Consider the following 18,328-nt stretch of genomic DNA (forward strand, 5'->3'; position numbering starts at 1 on the left):
TTGCCAGAGCAGTGTCCACCAGACTTGGGGAAGTGAATGGCACAGAGCATTGGTGGAGAGAGGCCAAGGGCAGAGGATTGCCTCCAGCAAGCAAACTCTGGGATCTAAGAGCAAGCCACCTTTGTGCATAGAGAGATAGGGACAGGTCCCTAAGGCAGGAACAGAAACTCTAGGAGCCCAACAGCCAAGGAGGTCACAGTGACCTTGATGCTTAGAGGACAGCACACACGAGCCAAAAGCAGCTTCCCTGTGACAGACAGATGGCGATATCTTACAGTGTGGTAAGGGTCCCATCTCTTCCACAGAGGCCACGCTGACCTTTGGCCTCCCTTGTAGGATGCCAGCGCAGCACCCACTGAGCTCTTCGGATGTGGGCCATCTGTGAGCATCCAAATCTCCCAGCAGATGGGGCCTTATGTGGTCAGATGTACCCTGTTCAGTCCTCTCTCAGAGTTGCCATAGTGCTAACACCAAACGCTCAGCTAAACTCAGGTCAAAGCAAGAAAAATGGAGGATAGTTTCACTCTTCCCTCACTGGTTTGCTCTTTATGTTTAATGAGGTCAGAGGGCTGCTGAAGGGTTTGGGTAGAGAGGATAGACAGTTGTCCAGGCTTATAGTAAGATTCAAGTTCAGGTTGTTGCGATGTCCTTGCTCCGCTTGATTTAGCTCTAAGATACTCGTTTCCACTTGGGGGTTGGAAGAATGGTACAGTCAAACTCCTGTGGTATTTTCTCTTTTAAAAAGACAAATAGAGGCTGGGGGGGTCTGGCTCCTCTGGCAGACTGTTTGCACAGGGCTCTGGGCTAATGCCACAGTGTCATGTAAGCTGGATGTTGTGACTCACAACTGTAACCCCAGCTTTTAGGCAGTGAGGATGAGGAGGATCTGAAGGTGATTCTCAGCTACATAGCAAATTTTAGATCAGCCTGGGATATATAAGACAAAGTGGGGCACACCAACAGGAAGGTTTAATACAGCATAGTTGTTACAAAATGTTAAACTAGGGGCTGGAGAGACCGCTCAGTGATAGAGTACTGGCTGTTCTTCCAGAAGACTGGGGTTCCGTTGCCAGCACCCACATGGCAACTCACAATTGTCTGTAACTCTAGTTCCAGAGGACCTGATGCCCTCTTCTGGCCTCTGCAGGTAACAGGTAAGCCAGTGGTAGACTATCTGCAGGCAAAACTCCCATATATGTAAAAATACATTAAATAGAAACTTTCATGAAACTAATTTGAACAGCTTTATTGAGATATAATGTTCACACTGTACATATAGATGCAATATAAACATAATGTATAAATACAACTTAAATATAACCCCTCACTCAGAGCAAGACTTAGAACATTGCAGCATCCCAGAGGTCCCAGGCTTAGATTCCAGCACTCAACCCAGATGCAGAAGCCCTTTGGCCACAGAGACACTCTATGTCCATCCCAAGCTTGGTTTCCCATCTCCAGCCTTCTCAGCTCCCTGTGGCCATGCTGTTGTAGACACACTGTGTGCTGCCCAGATCCTCTTCTAGAAGGAAGCACTAGCCAGTGAAACATCAGACCACATCTCCAAGGACTGCACCTTCAGAGACCTAGGTCTCCTTCCAGGGAGCCCCACAGCCAAGGATGGTCAACGTCAGATATGAAGGTTAGGTTATTTGGGTCCAACTCAGAGCAACTCTGAAGGGTCACTGGAGCCCAGAGCTGCCATGGGTCAGCCAGGCTGTCCCTGACCAACATCAAGGCCAGCTTCTACCTCTTCGTTACCCTCCTTTCCTCATTCTTACCACAGGCTGGTTCCTGGTAAACATCCTGCAACCTGGGCCTCCACCTCAGGCTATCCACAGGATGTGACCTACAGTTGGGTTGACTCTCTTCAACTCTATAGCCTTCATTTCCTCTAGATAGATGGCTCTGAGCCCTCGAGGTCCAAGTGAGGCACCGGGTGCTCCCAAGGGTAAACAGAGCAGCCATTACTCTCCGTACATCCCCAGGTACTGTGCTTACAAAGCTCTTTTGTGTTTAAAGTCTCATCTGCTCACTCATGTCTTCCCCCTAATGACATGGTGGAGTGCCAGCTCTACGCAGGAATGAAGAGATAAGGAAGAAAATACCTTTCCCTTCCTTCCTCTGAGAACTTGCAGCCCAGCATAGCAGGCTGATGCCCATCCACTGAAGTCTCCCAGGTACTAGGGGCCACCATGTGGCGGTCACAGAAGCCATGAAGTGGAGCAGAGCATATGGCAATCGAGGACAGTTTCTGGGAGGGAGCTGGCTGTATAGAACCTAGAACTAGCAAGTGCAGAGCAATCAGCACAGCACTGGGCCTGATCCATTCTACCCCACATACTTCCCACAGTGCATCACTGCATACAGAAGGGTCTATTGATCTAAGCCAGGGGGCGAGGGTGGGAGGAGCTCAGTGGGTTCTGATTCCCTCTAGGACCGCCTTCCTCCCTCTGCATCCTCGGTTGGGGTCCAGGAAGTTGAGCTGGGCAGACAGACAGAGGAGTAGAAGGGAAGGAGAGAAGTCCCAAGAGACAGGTGGTAGGATTCCAGCTAACAAATGTTTGATCCTGGCACACTGCCCCAGATTCCACTTCATGCCCAGGACTAACTAAATCTTTCTTTGCTACTTTCCAAAGTCAACACAATTTTCTAAAGTTTGTATCTTTGGTAGAAGAACTTAGAGAAATAGATGAAAACAAAACACATGTAAGTGAGCTGTTAGCCCTTGACTGTATTTGGGGCATACATGTATTTGGGGTGGAGGGAGGGGCAGAATGTAAAAGCTAAAGGGTGTGGTCGGATGCACTTTTTGAAGAACACATCTGGAAAGAAGAACAATGAACATCGGATGTGTTTCAAGATGCCACAAAGATGAAAATAGATCTTGGCTATTTATCAAATTAATCACCCTATAATCTCAAGACAAATGGGATTCCTAGGGCAATATTCAGCTGGTAATTTAATACCCAAGTTTTTCTGATCAATAAACCATTGGCCTGTTAGAATATTTAAGTCATGCTTAAAGTCATTCAGGAAAAAAAAAAACTATTAACTTAAATTCTTTGAAAGCATGCCTTTAATTTAAAATGCCATTTTCTATTTAAGCATTGCATTTTGCCTTATTTTAAAACAACCCTGATCTTAATTTTACTAAGAAAGATTAAAATGAATATTTTGTGTCTGAAATAACATAATTCATTGTCTTTTACTCAGCAACTATTTGAGTGCCTACATTACGTTTCACCATGCTGTAGAAGGACAGAAGGCACCATTCACGCTGTGTTATCAGGAAGTGGTCCAGGTCTGGGTGAAGCTCTGGAGATGGGGTGAAACAGAGCCCCTGCAGCTATGGAAATGAGCTCAGGGCCCCCTGAGTGCTCAGAGAAGGCAACCAACCTTCCTCTGGAACACTGGCTCTCAACCTTCCTAATGCTGCGGCCCTTGAATACAGTTCCTCATGCTGTGACCCCAGACCATAAAATTATTTCCATTGCTGCTCCATAACTGTAATTTTGCTACTGTTATGAATCATAATGTAAATATCTGTGTTTTCTCATGGTCTTAGGTGGCCTCTGTGAAAGGGTTATTCAGTCCCCAGAGGGGTCATGACCTACAGGTTGAAAACTGTTGCTCTCAAATATTAAAGCCACAAGAGACTCTTCAAAGCTTATTCAATGAAAATTTAAGAGTCATGTCTGAGGCTAGAGAGCTTGCTTTGCAGTCATCTGAATTTGTGATCCCCAGAACCTACATTTTAAAGAATGTCACACACATGACACATGTTTTTAATCTCAATGCTGGAGTTAGAGTCAGGTGAATCCTTAGGGCTCCATGACCAGACAGCCAAACCTCCTTGGTGAGCTCCTGACTTATGAGAGATCCTGTCTCAAAAAAACAAGATGTGTCTAGAGCTCAGTGATAAAGTACTACTCCCGCCCTCCACCTCCCACACAAATATCCTGTTGTATTATGGACTGGTGAGATGGCTCAGAGATTAAATGTTCCTCCCACCATGCCTAACAGCCTGAGTTAGGTCCCTAAGACCACAGGGTGAATGGAGAGAACTGACTCCCTTTGGTTGTCCTCTGACCTCTGACCTCTACACTCATGCTGTGGTTTGCATGGAGGTTCTTGAACGTGTGCCCATCACACACACACACAAAATAATGTAATAAAAAAAAAGGAACAAATGGACAGCTTCTGAGGAGCAGTACCGAAGCTGAATCTGGCACCCACCCCATCACACACACACACACACACAGAGAGAGAGAGAGAGAGAGAGAGAGAGAGAGAGAGAGAGAGAGAGAGAGAGAGAGAACTGTCCAGACAATTCAAATGACTTTCTTGTCATACTTTTCTGCCTGTACAAATGTAGTGTGTGTACACTCCTGGGTTAAATGTTATTCAAGTTATTGGTACCTTTAAAAAAAATGGGGTGGGGTAATAATAAAATGTGTCTGAAACCGTGCAGCGATAAGAAACATTTGTTGTGTTGAAAGGGAACAAAACTACATGTGCTCTGTTTTACGATCGAAACCCAAGGAATTGCCCTTATAAAAACATCTGACGTTTGTGTGCTGGTCTTGGGAGGAAGCAAGGCTTGCGAGAGTTCCATCGGAAGCCCCTGCAGCAGGGGCCTGCTCCATGCAAGCAGCACAGCCGTGCGTGTCTTGTCAGAAATGATTGCCAACCCGGTGTCTCAGACGCGGAAGCACAGTTAATGTTCCACTACATCTCCCTTGTTATTGCGGCACTGGTGTGGGCTGGGGGCCCCTGCTTCAGAGAAAACAACGGCTGCTTTGCAGGTTGCCTCCTTCAGGAGTCCTTTGGCGTGGGGACCTCAGTGTGGACCCAGAGAGTGAGGTGAGAAGGCGCCATTCACTTTGTGTTTTTTTTTTTTTCCTAGTGATCACGTAACGGACGAAATAGATTGCACCTACGAGGTGCAACAAGGAACTGTGTGAGAAGCATGTTATGAGGAACCTTCCAGAAAATGTTAGTGGGGTTGTGCATTTGTAGGCAGCTGCTAAAGGAGACTTAGCATTTATTGGCTGTTGTTGTCTTCATTTCTACAGACTAGAAAAGGGGAGCAATAAAAAGTAGCCGTAGATAACAGCCTACTGCATCTGCTGTGCCCGGGCGTGGTGAACTCAGGCAGAGAAAACGCTTTGGGAAAGGAAGGGCCTATTTCAGGGTGATAGTTTTACACCAGGGGTGCTTCCTTCACCTTCGTGATTTCACTCCATCCTCCGGGAAAAAACAAAATGTGATGTCCAATTTATAGCTGGAAAAGTCACGGTTACGAGGAAAATAGTGAAGGGCCTAAGGTCACATGACACACACCCAGCCTCTTAGTTGCCTTTTGCAGAGCTGTGACAAAGAGCTGACCAAAGCAACTTTGGAAAAGCGAGTTTCTTTTGTCTCACAACTGAGGATGCTGTCTGTCCTGGTGGGGAAGGCGTGGAGGCAGGAGCTTGAGACAATTGATCCCACGGTGCCCACAGTCAGGACGCACGGAGAGATGAATGCTGTTGCTCAGCTCCCTTCCTCCTTTTCATGAAGTCTAAGAAATGGTGCTGTCCACACCTCAGTTACCCTAAATCTAGAAAACCCCTCACAGACATGCCCGGAGATTTGTCTCCTAGGAATTTCTAGATCCCAGTAAGTTAACAATCAGTGTTAGGCATCACAGTGAAAACCTTAGCCACTGAACTGACGGCTTGGCTCTGTAGCTCCAAAGTGGTTCAGAAACATTGCAAGGGAGCCAGGCTTCGAGGGGCACTGCTGTCTGTGCCAGAGACGGGTTAACCCTGCTCCAGAGCTAACACTGACCAGCTCCAGAGTCAGTGCAGAATGCGTGGTATGCAGGAAGTACCCCCCTCGCCCCGCCCCCTGGCGAGGCTGTCTAAGGTCTCTGAGAAACATTTAGAGAAAACAATTTGTAACCAGAAAAGCCTCAAGTTCTGAGAAGGCTGAATCTTCAGAGAACTGGAAGCAAGGGCTTGGAATTACCCAACATTCTAAGTTCATTTTAATATCAGAATGCAATTGGGAGAGAGGGTCTGGGGTGAAAGAAAAATAAGTGTAATTGCTTCTTTTTTCCGACTCGCATATTGCTTTGTTCATTGTGAAATAACGAAGCATTATTTGATCCCATTATTCTGTAAATGAGATTGAGGAAATGGTACATCTGCATTCATGCGGTGACACAGAGTCGGGAAATGTTTATCCCACCGACATTTAAAAATAGCAGCTCCATCTTTTGTGGTAATGAAATTGTAGGTGTTTTCACTGTAAAAATATATTTTATAATGCACACAAATACAGCAGAGTTCAAATCAGTGCTAGCGAATGCTCTTGTGGAGGCTTTCCTCTGGGCTTGTGTTTTTTGTAATGTGGTTTTTGCTTCTTTGAAACCAAAGCCTTTCTGTGGGCAGTGATGGATATAGGACATAAAATCCACTGGCGAATTTTTGTTCGGTGAGACGGAGGTTAAGTTTCCGGAACCATTCAGCATGTACACCTGCCCTCTTGTGGCGTGCATCTGTACATTCACTGTTTTTAAGACCAAGACGTGGGTTATCCTAAGCAATATTCCAAGTGACCCTCCAAACTTCTAATCACAAACTCTTCCCCCAAACGTTCAACATTGACTGTATATCTGCTCTGCTGGGTGTGAAATCCCTCAAGGTACTCACATTTGGCAAAATTCCTTCTTTGCCATGCCATCATTCATTTTCCTCTATGGACTAGGGACTTGTAGCAAGCTACCTCAAAACTTAATGCTACCAAACAACCATTCTCTGAGTGAGAAATTCAAACAGGAAGGGGTGTATTTGGGGTCTCAGAAGACTTCAAAGACTCAGAGCCAGGGTTTTGACACATCGGAAGACTTACTCACTCAAGCCACTGGTTGTACAAGCCTGGTGTGCACGGACTGGGTCAGAACAGGTTTGGGTGACTTCCACAGGGAATGGAAAACTATATGACTGCTCCAACTCCTAAGCCATTTTCTTTCTAGAGAAAATTACATGCACAGTTGATTGTCTTTTTCTAATTGATCTCTGCAGGTGGACAATTTCTTAAACATTATTATCTGAAAGAAGTCAATAGATAGAGAGAATGATGAGGTGTGTGTGTGTGTGTGTGTGTGTGTGTGTTGTGAAATCAGTGTACAAGCCAAAAAATGTGGAGAACAGCACAATAGGTCTCCTCCAGCCCTTCCCGGAACCTCGGATTTGGGAGGGGTTGCACACTTGCTGTCTTCTCCAGAGGCAGGTGGCCTTTTAGTAGTAAACACAGTGTGCCTTGTAACCTGCTTCTTTCCACTTAACATTATCTGATTTTCCTTTCCTTTTTTTTTTTTCTCTTTCTTTTTCTTTATGAGCAATGAAATTTGATCTAGGAGGCTGGTCACCGCTGTTTTGAAAGAAGACCATGGTCAGAAAGGTTGGTGAGTCCTATCTAAACCCCGTGGTCTTTGGGGAATCAGGAAATTAAACTTTTTATTTGCTGGTCTTTGACTTTCTCATAAACGTACACAATTCGACCTTGTTTGAGTGCACTGTAAAAGCAGACACAGGTCAGGGAACAAAGACATGCCAAGGAGTAATTAGGGACTGGGTGGGGGCAGGGCAGAAGTTTATGAGGGGGTGGGGGTAGTTGGCCTGTGTGTGTGTGTGTGTGTGTGTGTGTGTGTGTGTGTGTGTGTGATCACCTTCCAGGTTCATGTTTGTCCCTGGGGTATGTAAATTGCCCTGTCTGTTTTTCATTTGATATTGTCCAGATGTTTAAAAACCAGCAACTGATCTTTTCACAGTCGCTTAAGGGAAAGGATAAAGGAAGTTTGCCACTAAGTGATTCTCAAAAACCACGGCTCTCTGAGTCTGGTTATCTTGTGTAGCACTCACACGCTTGTGGCTTCTAGTGTAAGGGAAGCATTGTCAGAGAGCCGGGCAAAGCCCATTTCCAACTTTGCAGGGTCTCCCTTCGGAGCTGGTCGTTGCAGGGACTCTGACCTTGTTTGCTTCTGCACATTCTGTGACATCCCAGACAGGGTGTGTTCTGGCAATTTCCGCAGCAAGCCCACCGAGGTCGTGGGTCCTGAGGAGGTGGTGTGTGAGCTCCAGACACTGTGCCTTGTGAAATGGGTTTCTTTGTATGCTAGGTTTAGAGCTAGTGCGTTCTCTTCTCTACCTGTGATCACAGCTATTAAATAAACAAATGACAGGAATCTCTCGTCAGAGAGAGACACACAGCCCGAGTGAGAAGCTGTCATCTTTGCAGATGTGTCTTTACTTACCGCTGTGGCTTTGGCTATCGAAGTGATAGTGGCTGATTGCTGAGTTGGATAACACCCATTTTGTTAAAAAATGAAACAACAACAAAGACCCCAGAAGGTTAGAAATGCTCAGGTCTTCAGGGTTTGGTTTAATGGTCAGCTGTTCTGAAATTATTCATTAGTGCGGTGAGTTGTTACTTGGGCCAGAGACTGAGCCCTAAGCTCCAAGGTAGGCTGAAGATGAAAGGTTTGGAAGGAATCTACCCACCACACACTTGCAGTCTTTGAGGAAAACAAACCTAATGTCACACACGCCTAATGTCACAAGTGCCATGCTCAGGGCTGTGAGGGGTTCTGAGGAAGAGATCACATTATCTGTGAATGGAACGACCTAGCTTTCTTTAAGAAAGGCAGGAAAAGGAGCCATAGTCACAAAAGACCCAGTCCCACCGCCCACCTAATTAACACTCCCTGGCTCTCTAAACTAGCAGAAAATAATGTTGGCACATAGGAATATAGGGACCTGATTGTGGAAAACTTAACAGCAAAGAGTCTTGACAAGTGTGCACCATCCCATTGTTCCACCTATCAAGAGTCGTTGAGAGATCAGCCTGAGGCTTCGCCGAAGTGTGTATGTGTATACATGCACATGCACTAGTGTGTAGGCCAGGGGACAACCTCAAGTGCTGTTACTCAAATGCTGTCCACCTTCTTTGGAGGCAGAGTCTCCCATTGGCCTGGAGCTTGCTGGTTAGACTAGGTTAAATAGCCAGCAATCTCCCGGGACTCACCTGCCTTCGCCTCCCCACAGCTAAGATTCCACGTGTACACCATTCCTGGATTTTTTTTAATGTAGGTTGTGGGCATCAAATTAGGTCCTTTGGCTTGCAGAGCAAATACCAACTGAGTCATCTCCCCAGCCCAGACCTCTTGATTATCGTCAGTTTTTGTCTTGTACTGACTACGAGGGATTAAGCCTCATGCACGCTAGGAACTTAAAGCCTGCATCTAGTGCTTTAGAAAACATTCCACATGCATTTTCTCATATAACACTTCGTGCTAACAGGTAAGTCCTATAAATAACCAAGACTTGGAAGGAACTTGTTCACCATCACAAAGATGGTGGGTAAAAAGGCTGGGGATCAGAGCTTTACTTCTCAAGCAGTGAGCTTAAAGCAAGCAGCCTCTATCACAGTCCCACGTACATACATTCTAGAATGCTCTTTCAGCCGTCCTCTGTGACAAGGCAAGTGTTGTACAGCAGTGCAGCAGAAAGGGAGTGCAGAGTCTCCAGGCCTGAGAACGTGGTGCTGTCTTGATGTTCCCGCATCTCCTGGACCTGCCTGCTCGCTCTTTTCATCCTGTTTTCTGGGCATCCCAACCAGCATCTGTGTCATGCACAAGTCGTTTCTGGACTAGGAGATTCTCCCTGTAGCCTGAACTCCTGAGACTCTTCTGAGTGTTGATTATACTGTATTCACTGATAGAATGGCCAATCTATATTCAGTTTTGGTGTCTACATGGAATTTCCAAACCAGTCCACACATAGGACTTTTCTAAACCCTGAAATCTGGTTCTGTAAGTGCTGTGCATATTGTGACCCATCATATCTGCCCCTCTCCTCTCACCTCCTCCCTCCTACTCATCCCTCTCACCTACTCTAGTGTCTACAAAAGCTCTGGCACTTACTACGGGATCTTTCCTCTTAAATCCTAAGTGTATGGTGTGCAGCATCATTGGCTACAGGCACCATGTTACACAGAACATCTCTGGAGCTTATTCTTCTCGCTTAACCCAAATTTCTGGCCTCTTGATGACTAACTCCCCAATCCATGGTAACCACTAGTCTAGCCTTTGGCATATGAAAATATGGCTATTTTCAATACTTGGAAGCATCTACCTTTCTGGGTATGCCTTATTTCACTTAGCACATGTCCTCAGAGTCTCCGCAGGCTGCTGTGTGTCACCACAGTCTCTTCCTCTCTGAAGCTGCACAGTGTGGCCTGTCTCAGTGGGCTGTCACCTCTACCTATTCGGCTGTCACCTCTACCTATTCAGCTGCTGTCCAGGTGGCCTCCATACTTCTAACGCTGCAGACGAGATTTGAGATCCTGATTTCAATTCTTTTGGATTTTGTTTTCCTACCAGTCCTGACTGGCCTTGGAGCCACCTGGCGAGCTTTATGTAAAAGCGGAGGCATCTCCACCTCCAGAATCTTACCTAGGCTTGTCTAGTGGGACCCAGGCACTAATGGATGCTACCTGGGATCCTTGGGAAGCTTGAAGAACAGTTGGCCTCATAGGTCTTAGCCCCTCTACTGTGCATATACACTTGGGACTGCAAATCCAGACTTGCTGCTGCTGGGTCTCCTCCAGCCTGGTCCTGGGTCCACCCGATGCACCTTCTACCCTCTTACAACAAAACATCTTCACCGAGGGCCTCTGCGATCTCCCTGCCCCCTCTTCACATCTCACCTATCTTGTCCCAGCCTCCCATGCTGCCACGGCTTGAATGTGGACAGCTGGTCACACAGCATCCTCAGCAAGAAGAATAGAGATGATATTTAGCTCTCTTTCTCCTTTCTCTTTAGTCCAGAGGCCCCAAAGGACATGAGAGGGTGCCACCCCCATTCAGGGTGGTCTGGAAACCCCCTCAAAGACACACCCAGAAATGTGTCTCCATGGTGATTCTAAACCATCGGAGAAGACAATGAAGATTAACCGTTGCAACCACCACCCCCAGCTGTGTGCCAGACCTCCCTCAGCCTCCTTCAGGTGCATAAACTGAACTCACCTGAACCCTCACCGCTGCCCCTGCCTGGCCCCTCCAGTTTCCCTGCGGTTTGTTCCATTCAAGTAGGGGACATAACGCTAACTAGGTTCAGCCAAGACCAAACACTTTGTGTTCCTGGCTGTAAGGTGGGAAAACAGTAAACCTCATTCTGTCTGCTGAATAATTCCATTATCCCTCTCTATTACACTATTAATTCTTCATTTTACCTATCATTAAGCTTTCAGTAAATAAATAAATGAAGCCAGCACAACTGCTTATATCCATAAGTAATCAAAATGTATTTAGTGCTTTAGTAAGTAGCTTGTTTTTCTAATTTTCCTTTAATTAGCAGAGAAAGAAATAAAATCAATTCCTTATCCTGCAGATAAAAAATTAAACTCAGCTTTCTCCCTCATACATATCAAAATTTGAATATACACTAGAAACACAAATTCATAATCATCCTGTAATATAATATGTATCCAATATTAAACACATTGCTATGACATTTATCTTCTCTCCCTGATCACAGCTTAATAAAATTATAATTATGACCTTTCAAAGCATCCTCGCCCGATCCACACTGATGAGGCGTCCTTAGCTTCAAATCTCGGCTCTTTCTAGGGGCAGATACATCTCCTTGACAGGTCATCTGGTCTGGATGCAAAGCAAGAACGATGTTTGTTGTTGCTCACCTTTGTCGTGCAGAGGCCAGAGCAGTGCTAAATCCAAGTAAAGGCTCAAAAAGCAGTCACCAGCCCCATCCCTAATGAAGAAGCTATTTCAGTTGATATCTGCTGGGAAAGGGGAAATCAGTTTTCTCCAATGGAATGTCCCCGGGTATATCAACCACACTCCAAAGCAGGGCCCATGCCCCAGGCCATCATAAAAGGACTCCATGTTTTCTGTTCTTTTTTCTAGTGTGTGTGTGTGTGTGTGTGTGTGTGTGTGTGTGTGTGTGCATTTGCTTGCTTTCTATTTAGTTTGGGCTTTTTTTTTTGCCTTATTGACTATGTCATTTTTAAAAATTTGTCTGCTTTGATTTCTTTTTTTGTTTATTTTTGATGTTTTTCCTGTTTTTTTTTTTTTTTGGAGAGAAAACATGAAGTTAGGTAGGAAGGTGGGACAGATCTGGAGGAGTTGGGGGAGGGGAAATATGATCAAAATATATTGCATGAAAAAACTTTCAAATAAAAATAATTTTTCCATAGTCACCAAATGGTTAAACATGTGAGCATTCATACGTGTGGCAGGGCTACATATAGTGGATCTTGAAGGGCACAGGGCGTTTGGGAGGATGCCTAGTGCACAGTGGGGTTGTGAGTGGGAGGAAGCAATACTATGTTAGAAAATACGCTTTAAGTCAACTCCTACTCAGCTGCAAACAGCACCTGCTTTTACCTGGACCATTTTAATGGCTCAAAGATACCCAACACTCAATTGATACTCTCCAGCAAAGCCAAATTCTTCCTTAAAAGATTGAGAAGTTTCCAGATATTTGGTGCTGTAAACTATTCTGTTTGGGGTTTTGTTTGTTTTAAGACAGAGTGGGTCTCATGTAGCCCAGGCTAGCCTCAAACTTGCTATGTGCCCAAGGATGACACTGAATTCCTAACCTCCGGGTGCTATAATCACAGGCCTTTACCACCATGGCCTGCTAGTGCTTAGAGAAACAAGAATGTGTCTCTTGTGGGATTACATTGGGGACTTCTTGCTGCTCTTTTTGGAATCTCATCAATATTTGGAGGGTTGGGTACTCCACTTCCAGCTGATGCCAGTGATGGAATCTCAGAAAAAGGTTCTAGCCACAGAAGACTGTAATATTACACAATGGTGGTCTCTTTTGCAGCCAAAGGAGTAGCTGTATTCTCCCTCAGGGAAGGTGGTTGTTTCTGCCATAGTCATCATCAATGTGAGTGATGAAGAGTTGCTCTTCCCCTCAGGAAGCAGGATTGTCCGTGGTGGATGATGCTGGTGCCGTCAGACGGGTGCCTGTGGGAAGCAGAGGTGATGGCCCTTTGTTCGGCTGGCACCTATTTGAGCTTGAAAAGGAGAAGGGACAAGGACAGGATCCCCACTTTTGTGCCTGTCCTACCTGACTTGGGAACTTTCGGATCTGTTTGACTTTGATTAGGAGACAGAACAATGAGGTGATTCCTGTTCCTCTGCAGAAGTTACATGCTGCAGTTAATTCAACGCTCTCAGACAGGCATGGTGAAGGCTGCGAGTTCGTTCTCTCCGTTACGTTTATTTGGTGAGTCAGGCTCTGGCAGGGGGCTGATTTGTTGTTTAATATTTTGGGGGGATTCTTTTGGTGTGTTGGGAACATGTTTGCTGAAATACTGGGTGTTAAACAAGATGTTTTCATTTGTTTTGATGGCTTCTTGTGAAGGCACAACTCCGCATTTCACACTTACCCAGCACTTTCTATCCTCAACCAGCACCAGGATGAGCTCAGCGACTACCCTGTGTGTTTGTGAAGAGTGGGTCTGTTTCAGCCAGAGAAAGGCAGAGCTGGGAAGGACCTCCAAGCCTCCAAGCTCACAGCAGAGCTGAACGGGGTCTTTCCAAGCCCTTGGCTCCCACTGTCATGCTCCAAACAAAGATGATGGGCAGTCTCCAAGAGCTCAAAGGAATAAATTGATTATTCTCGCCTGTTATATGATGTTCTTAGGGTGTTACCATAACAGCACAGATCCTTCCCTGAACTCAGCAGAACATATGGGAAGCCTATTTTTAGCTTACAATTCTTCCCCTACATCCATCTCTCTCCCTAGGAGTCCTCAATATGGACCCATTATGTAGGTGGGAAGAAAAAAGTTGAATTGGGAGAATGTCTATTCCTCCAGACCCTTGAGGCAGTGGTGACACATTTAACACTCTGGAGCTGTGATTAGGGTTAACCTATATGTGAAGCTTGCTCCTAAAGCATTGTCATATCAGCCTTAGTAGGAGAGACAGAGCAAGGCCACACAGAAGAGTTGTTTTGGCCAAAGGCAGTCCCAAGATGCTCTACATAAGAAATCACTAAGCAGGAGCTGGGGCAGCCTGGAGTAGAAACATGAGGACCTGAGTTTAAATCCCCCATACCTACATTTTAAAAAAAGAACGGGGTGTGGTGGGCTCATCTGAAACACCAGTACTGAGGGGTTCAGGCAAAGCAATGGATCCCTAGAGCTCATTGGCCAAGCAGCCTAGCCAAAACAGTGAGCTGCTGCTTCTTCCGTGCAGAACTCTGCCTTAAAACATAAGGTGGAGGGCCACGGAGAAAGACACCTAAAGTGAACCACCGTTGGCCTGATTGATTCTGGCCTCCACATGCATTCTCACCCGAGTGCTCATCCCTATCTGAACATATACATGCACCACACACAGACACATGTATACTAAAAAAGAAGTCACACAAAATAACTTTATAACCTAATCATAAATGTCAGAATGAACCACAGAGGATTATATGCCTCTGTTCAAAAGTAGACAGCACTTAAGAGCATTCCTTACAGAAAACTGCCACTCTGTCCCTTTATCTGTGCTGCCCAAGGATCTCCAAACCCTATTTTTGCATATCTAAGACTATATTATGCATATACCTGCTACACACACAGGAAGTGAAGGGAGCTTCCTGGTATTGTTCTAGAACGAGAGCCAGGCAGCATCCCTCCAGAATGGGGCTGCCGAGCCATCGGTGCTCTCTTAGTGCCTAAGAGATTTCTAGCATGGCACAAGTCCAAGGCCAATTCATTAAGGTGGAAGAAATCTATAAACACCTGCATGAAATTGATTAGAAAGTTGGGGTTTCTGTAACTGACTTCTTGATTACTCCTCCATTCAAAATGACCCACTAAAACCAAGAGCCAGGGACAGCAACTCACTAGCAAGGTACCAATTTATAGAAGATTTTTATTTGCATGAAGTTTACTGTGTTTTGGAGTCCTCAGTTCCACTCTCCATTAAAGTCAAGTGTCCCCTTGTTCTTGGTTCACAGCATTAAGAATTGTGGGTAATTAGATGATGTAATTTGTTTTACACAGGAGACAAGTAATTGAAGAAAGACTAGCTCAGGAGTGCTTCCATGATGATAAACAAACCTCCCCCCCCCCATACACACACACACTTCATTAATTGCCATGAAATTGCAGGTTTGGTTCTGAACACATTTTAGTAATGTGTGTGTGTGTGTGTGTGTGTGTGTGTGTGTGTGTGTGCGCGCGCGCGTGCGCGCTCGCGCGCATGTACCCACATGTATGGGTGTGGATGTTGGACATGAACTTGGGAGTTAAATATAGTGTAAGCCCAAGATTTTCAAGCTTCCAGTGACTATATCAAATGAGCCCTAGAAGCAGGACTAGACTTCAAAAGAAGCTCTGGTGTCACCACCGTATCCTATTCAATGAACTGCAACAAACCAGAGAGCCTTCTTGAAACTAGGAACAGAGAGTGTGCCTGCAAGGTACCCTCAACAGAGAAACAGGAGAGGATACTACCATGTTACCCATTTATGATGCATAAAAAGGGTCTGCTAGTCCTTCTGTTTCTTTGAGCCCATTTGTAAGATTCTGTCTTGTGAACACGAAACATCCTTAGCCTGAATTTCCTGCAGTATGGAAGACAGTGTGTAGGTGGCTGCCAAGGTGTAGCCTTCAATTACACTGACCCACACGTTAAGAAAGTTCCTTATTTTTCTCTTCTTTTCAAGCCTGTTGACTTCAAGGAGAATGTCTCTGGGATCTGATGATGACATATCTAACACCCCTCTGACACATACCGATCTCCAGTTCCAACAGACAGAGGGTTCCTCAGACAAGAAGCCACTGGGAGGCAACACACAGCTAGAACTTAATCTCACTGTCTGTGTTTGTTTCCCAGCATATTTATGTTTAGATTACTTCCCTGACAAAAGTGTCTGGTTTTCTAAGGCAAAGAAGACAGACAGAGCCCAAGTCAGGTCTGCTACAAATGTGTGCCCTTGGGCTCCTCTGGTGCTGGCATGGATGTAGGGAATTTGGGGAGAGGTTGGAGCAAGGGCATTTGGGATTACTTACAGACTTCCTCTGCCATGTCTGGTCCCCATCATTGTCTCTGCTAAGCACAAAAATGAATCAAGCTCATTGTTGAGGTGGATGAACTGAGAAGTAGGTAGTTGGATTGGAGGTCAAAGCAATGTCTCAAGAAGGTCTAAGTAGATAAACTGGGAGCTCTTTCTCCCAGCTAGTAGCCACACCCAGAGCCACTGTCCTGTCTCTGGCTATAGCCCCCCCCCCACCCCATATAGTTAGTGTGAGAACATGCACACAGCTCACACTGTCCCTCAAAAACCATGAACATAGAAAAAGAATCCAAAAGTGTGTGCTGTACCTGAGAAGGACAGTGAGGGGAGGGAAATAACAAAACATCAGACATTAAACATCAGACACAAACATCAGGCAGCATTCATCCATATGTAAAAACCAGAGAGAGAAACTGTCTTGGTAAATAGAGCATGATCAAGGAAGACTGATATCAACTTCTGGGGCTACGTACACACATGCACACACAAAGAAAGAGTAAATACTAATAAATGACTTTGAACTATACGTATATTTATAGGAGAGAAAAAAGAGTGGGTGGTGTCTATTACGGTATTGTTGATAGAGAAAGGATGTGTGACAGAATCTGTACATACACCACCTGGGGAAGGGACACCAGGACAGTGTAGAGCCAGCCCTGGAAAGAAAATAGGGACTACAGAGGGACATTGTGATTGTTGTTACTATTTATTCTTATTTCCTAAAAAAAAAAAAAAAAAAAAAAAAAAAAAAAAAAAAAAAAAAAAAAAAAATTCAACATGCATGTACTTAAAAAAACTGCTTTAGAGGGAAAGAAAAGTAAATAAGACTATCAGAGGTTATGCTCAATTAGATAAATATAAAATTTAACTATATAAAACCTACAATAGAAGTTGGGATTCTGGTTCCATTTTTGAAGCAGCCACTATAAACTTAGAAATAAAATTATTATCAATGCTAATGCTAAAAGTGTATCTAGGCCTACCCAAAGAATGTGTCAAAAATGATACCAAGTTACTGCTTTCACAAAAGATGGAATTGTTTACACAGAAAAAGAAGGGAGAAGCAAATGGAAAATTACTAGAACTCACTTTTTATTTCTTTAGATGATTTTATTAGAAGTCCAGCTGGGGGACAAATACAAGATTTATATATGGGAATCATTAACTTCTTCCTAGTTGTAGCTAATCTAAAAGAGCAACTTTAAAAAATGTTAAAAATTACCACCAAAACCCAGATCTATAAAGATAAACATGGCACGCTGTCTCTTGTACATGGTTGCTATGGGGCCATGGAGGAATTTCAAGGGAGGTGGGACAGACCACAGGTGGTATGAAGGGGGCTGGGGGACAGTAGAGCATGAAGGACTACCTGGGGTGGGGGATGGAAAGACAGGACACAGGACGGGGTGTGGAGAGAACTAAGACTAAAGACCTTTGAAAATGCCATATGGAAACCTGTTACTGTAAAATTTTCTTCACACACACGGAGTTTAAATGGAATTACTCTATAACAGGGAGCAATCCTTCTCCTAGACACCATAGGCTATCAAATAAAAATCCCAGTATCAGGTGTTGGTCATGGGGTACCAGAGAACCCCAAACAGCACAGGATATTGCAATTGCTCTTAGTTATCCTCTAGAACCTGAAAGTCAGACCTTATTGCTAAAGATACCTCTTAATGGAGTCAGAGGACAAAAAACTCAAGCTGGTACCCACCTGGAAGCTTTATCCCTACTGGCTGACTTTTATGGTACCAAAGGTGCTACGGATGCTACTGAAAGAGGAAAGTAACCATCAGTCTTACCCAGCTGTGAACCCTTCAAGCTACAATAATGGCTGGCAAGGTAAGTTAGATGGTGTAATAGTGGTACAAACGTTATGGAAGTAACCAGTCACATACTGGGAGGACTTAAAGTCCACTCCGTAAGATGGAGTTCAGGCCTGGTACTGTTGACTGGGAAAAACCCATGACTCATTAGGTCATAGGCCCTATAGAAGAACCTACTACTACTATTCTACTAAATGGACACATTAATAAATTCACCCCTAAGTTCTTATCTACATAGATAAGTGCACCTCTCAACCTTCATTGGAGAAACTTTTTTTTTTGCAGTAGATGATGATTAATACAGAGAGCCAGTAAAATACTATGGAGTACTGATCTCTAATGGAACATCTCTATCACACACACACACACACAAAGCATCAGAGATCATCATCGAAA

The 18,328-nt window shown here is 44.8% G+C and overlaps 1 long non-coding RNA gene across 1 annotated transcript; it reads left to right on the forward strand.

The window, feature by feature from the left end:
- The first annotated feature begins 4,327 nt into the window (after positions 1-4,327).
- LOC143269196 (uncharacterized) lies at positions 4,328-18,298 on the forward strand. Its single transcript, XR_013045608.1, has 3 exons — positions 4,328-4,866; positions 13,191-13,310; positions 15,753-18,298. It is a non-coding gene; the product is annotated as an uncharacterized LOC143269196 (long non-coding RNA).
- Positions 18,299-18,328: the final 30 nt, after the last annotated feature.

The sequence above is a fragment of the Peromyscus maniculatus genome, chromosome 1 (assembly GCF_049852395.1).
Source record: "Peromyscus maniculatus bairdii isolate BWxNUB_F1_BW_parent chromosome 1, HU_Pman_BW_mat_3.1, whole genome shotgun sequence".
NCBI classification, from domain to species: domain Eukaryota; kingdom Metazoa; phylum Chordata; class Mammalia; order Rodentia; family Cricetidae; genus Peromyscus; species Peromyscus maniculatus.